Below are 9,985 nucleotides of genomic sequence, written 5' to 3' on the forward strand. Positions count from 1 at the left end.
GAATATGACCTCGACATGAAAAAGTATCTTCATCACGTTTTTTTTTATTGAACAATCTTTTCTTTCTCTTCCGGTGTGGAATTTTCAGCGGCATCGGCAATTGGTGTAGTCTTTGGGTCAATCACATATCCAAGATTGAGAACTGAAAGAAGGAACATCATCTTGTCCTTCCAACGGTTGAAGTTTGTTCCATCAAAGCGATCTAACTTGACAAACTCTTGATTCATGACCTTGAACGTGGTGTTTTGATCTTGTGTCATCTTCAACTAATATCTCTCTAAAATTGTTGGGTATATGAAGATGGTAAGATGACAAAATCTTATATTTGTGTAGTGGTTTCAAGGCACGATTAGATTGCTTTCTTTAGAGAGATATTTGTCCCCACACTTAGTTGCTATAGGGTTGATGACAATACTCTCCCAGGATATAATGAAACCTAAGAATTTCTTAATTAGCAATAGTAAGAAATTCTCAACTCTCTTGAACAAAGAAAATCTCTTAATAGTAGAGTAAATTGTACGCTTAGTATTTCATGTCTGAATTAAATAGTGGACAAGGACTTATTTATACATATTGCACGTAGCAATTATGATTAGTTACGTATACAAATGGTTGTGTCTTTTCTATTGCCAATAGATACAATGTTTTGAACATACACAACTCTTAAAGAGTTGTGTCCCTTTAGCCAATAGACACAATATTTTAAACATACACAATCCTTAAAAGGTTGTGTCCCTTCAACCAAATGGTACTAAACGGTTAGTAACCGTTTATTAATATTAATAATATTAATAATAATATCAATAATATTAATAATATTAATTAATCAAATTTGTAAATACCCTTCAAATGCATGTCACAGATCCTGCTAATACTAACAATATTATTATCCCCCAAACTACAACATCTATTCATCAAGAAGCGAGCTGGCCTAGGAATAACTCCAATCTCTGGAATTAAGACATATTTACCCTTTTCAGAATATGATTGATGAGCGAAAATTAAAATTTACGGATACTGACAAGTGAATCAAATCACTCAAATAATATTATGGTGAATGGATATCGTTTCTACGAGAATTAAAGGATTGAGCGAGCAATTATCAGATTAAATTTCTAATTAGATTAATAAAACCTAATTTAAAGGGGGCTAAGACCGTGTCTTACTCAGAGCTTGAGAACCTTGAGTGTTTGAATACTTGAATATTTTTCGGATAGAGAGCTTGAATGTTGATTTGAGAGAAGACAATAATGGTAAGAGTAAAGGGGTTTAGAGATGCTTATGCTTTTAGAGAAATCAAACCTTATTTACTTATCTTGAAGTTTGTAAAGATCTTTCACGACAAATCTTTAGTAACTGATTTCCAATTCCTTGGTTCCTCAGTTTTTCAAACATTAATTAGTCGTCAATTAATTAATCAAGAGATTAAGCACAAAAACTAATTTAGTTTTCTAATAAGATTTAAAAGTAGTTCTTAGGTCAAATTACATGTCACATATTTAAGCTAGTCCTGTCCAGTTAAACCTTTAGAAGAAAAAACACAATTTTCAAAAGTTGTTCTAATCCGAATTATATGTCACTTATTCAAAATTAGAGTGATTGAAAATCATGCATGTGTCGCACACTAATTGAACCGCTATTTCTAGCCGAATTCAAAGAGTCATGTGAAAGAGTTTTCAAACTTTAATTAAAATATCAAAAATTTCAATTATAATAAAAGAGTTAAAAGAGATTAGAATACCTTTCGATACCACTAATCCGAATGAAGAACAAATAACTCAATTATAAAATAGATCAATGCAAGACTTTAAAATAATATAAACATATATTGATAACCCATAGAAAATATAAACAGAGCTCCTAACCTTTTGACAGAGGATTAGTTACTCACGGAATGGAAGAAAAACAAGAAAAAAATATGCTGAGGAATCAAATGTATGGATTTGGATCCAAAAATCCTCCTCCGGGATGTCCTCTCTTGTGAACAAGGTTCACTTATTTATATCCTAATTCTAGAATTCAAATTCAAAACTAAACTAATCTTATGTCTCAGAAAGAAAGCTAAGAATTAAGATAACTAACTATTTACTTCAAATTTAAATTAAAACAATAATTCAAATCTAATCTAGAAACAAATCCTAACAAACAAATATTTTATGTTTCTAAAAAGAATTAATAACTAATCTTATGAAATCTTGAATCTTTTGCATGTGATTAAGGCTTCTAATAATGTGGATAATTAAGCTTGGGTCTTAATTATTGCTTCTTGAGAGTTGTAATTAGCTTTAAGTTGGACTTGTATTAGTGGAATTTGGACAAAAGCCCAAAATTCCACCTTCCAGGGACATCAATCCGTCGGCGTGCAGGAAGCTGGGAAGGACTCCGCCGGGCATGGGGACCATTCGCCGGGTGTGGAGCCCATCCGTCGAGCGTGGAGGTTGTCCACCAAGCATGCCAAACTTGGTCCATTTCCTTAGGGTACGTTTTCTCTTCCTTACGCCACGCTTTTGCTGCCTTTATGTTTTTCTTGTGAAAAAGTTTGATTCTTGCTAGTTTTTTGAGCTAAAAAATCCTTGAAAACATAAAAATACTATCTCAACTCCAAATATTTGATTATTCATTAAATTATATTAGAAAACATAATAAATTTGATTAAAACCATAGAAAATGAAATAGAAAAGAATTTAAAAATCGCTTAAGATGATGTGTCATCACAATAGCAAACTTAAAACTTTACTTCTTCTCAAGCAAAATGAAAGATAAATGGAGTAGCTTAATGAGAAAGATTTGAAAAGCTTTTAAGATTGAAAACAAAAGTGGGATTTATGATAATTCTTGTGGTTACATTCGGCTTCTCTTATCCTTCATGAATCTTGCATACTTAGGATTTAGTAATTTTCAAAATTGAAATCCGAATTGTATTATGAGAATTTTGGGCTTATATGACTTGAAGGCAGTTACTTGATATTTTAATTTGGGAAAATATCTTTGAGGCTTTTGACTCTAAGGGTCTATCACAAGGCAACTCTTAATGGGCTTTCGATCGATAATCCCAGGCCAGTTGGCCCAAGTTACCGGTGATAAAGCACCCCTCGGATCTAATCACCCAAACCTCTCCTTGGCACAATCTTCCCACATGCACATAACTAGGGTTTTATTTTTCCAAACATCGACACCCGAAGCCTCTTTGGACGTCTAAATGTTTTGTTTAAGGCGACTTTTAAAGCGGACTTTCAATCAATAATCCCGGTCCAGTTGAACCAAGTTATGAGTGATAAAGTATCCCTCAGATCTACTTGCCTAAGTCTTTCCTTAAAACACAAACATCACAGGCACATAAATGGACTCTAGTCATTGGTGCTCAGAGCCTTGTAACTTGATTTTTTTCCTTATCTTTTTGGATTTTATTTTGTTTTATTTTTTTTAAACTGCTCCAAGGAATTGATTTGAATTCTCATACTACTTTTTCAAATTTCTGTTTTTGAAGATTCTTCTTTTGATTCCTCAAGATTTAAATATTTTCAATTCATCAAACGTAACTACCTCTTTTAAGCGTCACCACTTTCGTTTGAATTCAATATTCAAACTTTTCATTAAGATATCCCCCATATAAAGTGATTGCTAGAAGAATAAGTATTTAAATTTTAAGTTTTAAAGAAAAAAAACAAAGTATGCAATGCATGCATGAAAAAAAATAAAGAAAATAAACAAAAAAAAAACAAGAAAAATAAAATTACTAACCACCGGAATATAGGATTCATCTCGCCCTAATCTTACCAGTTACTTGTTTATCATCACTGTCTTCTTTATTCTTCATCATCCAGAGGCTCATGGTATTACCGACACCAAATTTAAGGGCTTACACCAAATTTAAAATTTAACAAAATTTAGCAATAAACGGTGTAAGTCATATAGCATACGTGTATGAGAAAGAAAGGGATAAGATGAATACAACTATCAGTGGAGAAACAAGCAAAAGAAAACAAATTTTGATGCAAGAGAAAAGAAAAGAAAGAGAAAATAAGGGCAGAAATTTTTAAAGAAAACATAAAAAAAATAGAAGGAAGGAAAAAGTGTAAACTGATTTTTTGAATTTTAAAAATCTTCGGATGTCCCCTTTTTTTTGAAGTTTTAAAATCAAGAAAAGAAAACAAGAATTAAAAAAATACAGTTTAAAATCATTTTGAAGAGGATGCATAATATTTTACTAAATTGAAATTAAAGAATAATTTTTTTTTAAAAAAACTTTGAAACACAATGTGAACCAAAAAACAAACGTGAAAGAAGAATGCAAAAGAACAAGAAGAAGAATGTAAATATAGAATGTTTAATTAGAACAGAAAAGATATAGATTTTTTCTTTTTCTTCCAATTAATTAAAAGAAAATACTTTAACGGAAAAGAAAAGGAAAAGATACTTACTGACTGATTTTTTTTCCATAATTTTATTACCTCTTTATAAACAATTTTTTTTATTGGATTAAGCCTTTTTTGTATTTGCACCACAGGTTTAGAATCTTTTTCTAGTGAAATTTTGTATACGCACATGGTGGAACTTATTCCCTTCAGATTGCTTGAGAATATCTTCTCTGTTGAACAAGTATCTGCTGCCTTCTTTTCTTTTTCCTCCTTGATTTGTTGGGGCGAATTAGTTAGAGTCATTTTATTGGAAATTTCTTGGCTTAATGGATTAGCCAAATTTCTCCTTACAACTTCTTCTGATTTGCAAAAATATGGGCCTTTTACACGAATTGCCTTACATGCTTCCATAGGATTTTGCTTTTTTGCTAGTTGCTTAGCAACATGCTCCACTTGAACATCAAAATTTCAAATGGAAATTTCTAGATTTTTGAGGTTTGTTCTTATTTCTTGAATGAAATCTTGAAATTGTTGCATGAAGGAAGTTGTGGCTTGGGAGAGTCTTTCCACAGCAGATTAGAGATGAAGGCCTTGAAGGACTTAGTATTTAACATTAAAATTTATTTACTTGTTTGGCATGTTGAAGTATCCTTGTTCTTGACTCCCCCATTCAAAATTTGGATAATTCCTTCTTTCAAGAAAAGATGAGCGATTTCTTGGTTTGTAGGAATATCCTAGTGGCTCACACTACATTTGTTCAATATGTTTTTTAAGAAAAGAGAGTTGTTGCATCATACCTTCATTATTTGCTAGAATTCTTTTTACAATATACAATTCCATCGTTCCTTGTATACATACACGAGAAAAGATCAAATGTAACTTGTGGAATAAAACAAAGAAAGAAGTAATTTAAATAGGATAAGGAACTAAAAGAACGTCAAAAGAAAATAGAGGCAAAGAAAAAGAACATAGAATCTAAGAAAACTAAAAAAGAAGAAATTTGAATTAATCAAAAGAATACAAAGAAATAAGGAAATAAAACACGATCTAAATTTTTTTTTTGAAAGTTAAAGGGATTAGAAAAAAGAAAAAGAAAAAGAACGTGGGGTGAAAGAAAAGAAAAAAACAAAAGTGAAAGGGAAGACAGAAAAAACGTAGAAGAGAAATAAAGAATTTAAAAATAAAAAAAGAGAAGTAAACAAGATCTAAGTTTAGATTTTAATTGGACGTTATGTTGTCAATCTTAATTAATCCCTGATAACGGCATTAAAAACTTGATGAGCAAAAATTAAAGTTTACGGATACCGGCAAGTGCACCGGATCACTCAAGTAATACCATAGTGAGTGGATATCGTTCCCACAAGGATTAAAGGATTAAGCAAGTAATTATCATATTAAATTCCTATTTAGATTAATAAAACCTGATTTGAAGGGAGTAAGATCGTGTCTTGCTGAGAGCTTGAGAACCTTGAGTGGTTGAATGCTTGAATGCTTACGGATAGAGAGCTTGAATGCTGATTTGAGAGAAGACAGTGATGGTGAGAGTCAAGGGCTTTGGAGATATTTATACTTTTAGAGAAATCAAACCTTGTTTACTTATTTTGAAGTTTGCAAAGATCTTTCACGATAAATCTTTAGTAACTGATTTCCAATTCCTTGGTTCCTCAGATTCTCAAGCATTAATTAGTTGTCAATTAATTAATTAAGAGATTAAGCACAAAAACTAATTTAGTTTTCTAATAAGATTTAAAAGTAGTCCTTAGGTCGAATTACATGTCACATATTCAAGCTAGTCTTGGCCAGTTAAACCTTTAGAAGAAAAACAAAATTTTCAAAAATTGTTCTAATCCGAATTATATGTCACTTATTCAAAATTAGAGTGATTAAAAATCATGCATGTATTGCACACTAATTGAACTACTATTCCTAGCAGAATTCAAAGAGTTCTGTGAAAGATTTTCAAGATTTAATTCAAATATCAAATATTTAAATTATAATAAAAGAATTCAAAGAGATTAGCAAATATTTTGATACCACTAATCCGAATAAAAATGAATAACTCGATCATAAAATAGATCAATGCAAGGCTTTTAAATAAAATAAACTTATATTAATAACTCATTAAAAATATAAACAGATCTCCTAACCTTTTGACAGATGATTAGTTACTCATGGAATGGAAGAAAAACAAGAAAAAAATATGCTGAGGAATTGAATGTCTGGATTTGGATCCAAAGATCCTCCTCTGGGATGCCCTCTCTTGTGAACAAGGTTCACTTATTTATATCCTAATTCTAAAATTCAAATTCAAAACTAAACTAATCTTATCTCTTGAAAAGAAAGATAAGATAACTAACTACTTACTTCAAATTCAAATTAAAACAATAATTCAAATCTAATTTAGAAACAAATCCTAACAACCAAATTTTTTATATTTCTAGAAAGAATTAATAACTAATCTTCTGGAATCTTGAATCTTTTGAATGTGATTAAGGCTTCTAATAATGTGGATAATTAAGCTTGGGCCTTAATTATTGCTTCGTGAGAGTTGTAATTAGCTTTAAGTTGGGCTTTAAAGGAATTTGGGAAAAAGCCCAAAATCCCACCTTCCAGGGACATCAATCCTTCGGGCGTAAAGTGAAGGCCGCGCAGGAAACTAGGAAGGAGTCTGCCAGGCGTGGCGACCCTCTGCCGGGCGTGGAGCCCATCCACCGGGCGTGGAGGCTGTCCGCCAGGCGTGCAAAGCTTGGTCCATTTCCTTAGGGTACACCTTTTCTTCCTTACACCATGCTTTTGCTGCCTTTATGTTTTCTCTGTGAAAAAACTTTGATTCTTGCTAGTTTTTTGAGCTAAAAACCCTGAAAACATAAAAACACTATCCCAACTCCAAATATTTGATTATTTATTAAATTTAATTAAAACCTAAAAAAATAAAATAGAAACGAACTTTAAAATCACTTAAGATGATGTGTCATCATTGATGCAATGACTCAAGAAAGTTACTCATGAATAGCCAATAGAGTCGTTAAAATGGACTAAACCTATTCGACCATTCCATTTACCTGTTTAAACGCGCAGACTTTGTCTTTAAAATTAAGCACGTTTATATTTTGGGTTAAACGGATAAGTCCCATTAACCCAAGAAAATAACGTATTAAACGGGCTAACCCGCTGGATAAACAGGCGATCCATTTAATTTTTTGTATTTTTTCAAAAAAAATAGTATTTTTTGTCAATATTTTTCTATGACCGACTTGAAAACTCAATCCATCAACTAGAAAAATACTGTTTGTTTAAGGTTTTTAACCTAAAAGTGATATTTTTGTCAAAATAGCCCGTTTAATCCATCGAGCTAGTCATAAATGATTCGGGCTGAAATATTACACCCCATGAATAAAGGAGGCTTAAACGAGCCAGCCCGTTTAACCCACGAGCTTAGGCGTACCAAGCCTAAATGGACTGACTGGCCCATTTGATAGTCCTAACAGCTAGCTCCCCCTACCTCACATGATGTTCAAAATCAACACTCTACGCCAACTCAATATAAAACTAGAAAATTGAAACCTAAGATGAACACCATTGCTTTTAGTTCTTATGTATCTGCTAAAAAGCCTCCTAAAAATGCTAATATCGCTCTAATTATACTACATTGGTACCTATGGAAGAGGAATATAAGGCATTAATGAGGACAGAAATGTGGACTGTGGTTCTGACTCCTTCCAATGCTAAGATTATTAGCTCAAAATGGGTGTATGCTATAAGGAGGCTTCCGAATAGCCAAATACATACAATTTGGCCTGAAGACAATATAGCCTGATGGTTTGACCATGCGAGTATTATTTTAATTGGTTTCAAAAATAATTTATTTTAAAGTTCTTAAACAACATTTATGTTTACCAATATTAAGTTTTTCATTCATAGGTTTGCGCCAGATAACAATGCATACATAAAGGAGTTTCATTCATTAAGCTGATGTTCAACCACCCATGGTCGAGCTACAAGAAGATCCCTGCTGAGACCAAAGAGCGATAGTTTCATAAGTGGGCGGTAAAATCTCTACATATTTAAACTTTAGTTAGTTTATATCTTCTGTTTCATTTAATTGTGTATTTAATTTCAATTAACTAGTGCTAAATGTTTCCTTGTGCAGGAGAAATTTATATGGGAAAAGACTCGCAATGCCATGATTAAGAAGATCTTCGACCACCTAGCTAGGCGGCTTCAGTAGATGCTTGAGGACGTAAGTGAAAGGTATGACCAGCTTACTCAATGGCTCTTCCTGGACATTAAGAAAGCTCTCTATGTATATTGGGAGACTGATAAAGGGTTCATGCGTCGCCAAGCCACAAACAGGATCAACAGGGCACCGACCAGGCCGTCCAAGTATACTGGCTGGTCAGCAACTTTCATGAAGACAAATTAAAGGTCAGGCTGGTATGTAACTTATTTTAGTATGTTAAGTTTATTTTCTCTTTGATATATAGTATAATTATCACTTAATTTAACCTATTGTTTCAATATGTGCAGTCTAAGTCGTTGAATCGTGAGACGACGATAGCGGAGTCCTTGAAGTATACTCACACCTTGAAGGAAAACGAAGGGAGATTTGCTGATTAGCGGTCTGTAAATTATTATGTGAGTAAACATCATGGTTTAAATCATAATAGATATTTTTTAAATTAATTGTCGTCTTAATTACTTTTCCATATAACGTCATATGTAGGAATCCTACACACAAAACTTGGAGGCCACAACCCAGCAATCTCAGCAGAATGCGCAGAGGAGGCAACAACTCCTCTGCTTCCGTCGTCGATCCAGATGCAGTATAGCGCGAGACCACATCTGAGCCATACAAGAATCGTGTCTATGGAATGGGGTCGTTCTTTGTCAGAAACCTCCACACCTCTACCTTGAGGACTTCGTCTGCCTCAGCCACTAGCCTTGTCGATTCCAAAGAGGCTGATTTATGGAAGCAGGTTCATAGCCTCACCCAGAGCCTTTAAGAACAGGGTCACTGATAAATCTATATTTTACAATAATTTTTTGGGTTGAAAAGAGTGGAATTTATCAACTTATCTTGCATTTATTCATGCAAAATGCATACTTTTGTGAATTTCTCCTCATTGTACTTAATTTTTAAAAACATATTTTTATGCTTCAAATTGTCAAATTTAAATTCACTTTTATCCCATTTGATACCATGATATATTTATTTGAGTGATTTAAGGTTTAGAAGGCAAGGATGACTTGGAAAGATGGAGGAAAAGCATGCAAAAGTGGAGAATTCATGAAGAAATGAAGTTGTGAAAATCTGCCAGTCGTGCGTACGCATGGATCGTGTATACGCATCATTCTCAATTAATGCGTACGCACCAAAGGCGTGTACGCATCACTCCAGTCTCGTGCCTCACTTAAAATAGCACGTGACTCGCGATTTCTAGCCTATTTTGGGCTCAATCCAACTCATTTCTGAATAATTTGAAGCAAGAATTCAAGGAGGATGAACCAAGTAGTCTTAGTTTAGGTTTTTTTTATCATATTTTAGGAAATTCTAGAGATAGAAGCTCCAACTTCTCTCTAGAATTTTAGAGTTTCTTAGTTTAATTTCTCTCTAGTTTTAAGTTTTA

This window comes from Arachis ipaensis, chromosome B03 (assembly GCF_000816755.2).
Source record: "Arachis ipaensis cultivar K30076 chromosome B03, Araip1.1, whole genome shotgun sequence".
NCBI lineage: Eukaryota > Viridiplantae > Streptophyta > Magnoliopsida > Fabales > Fabaceae > Arachis > Arachis ipaensis.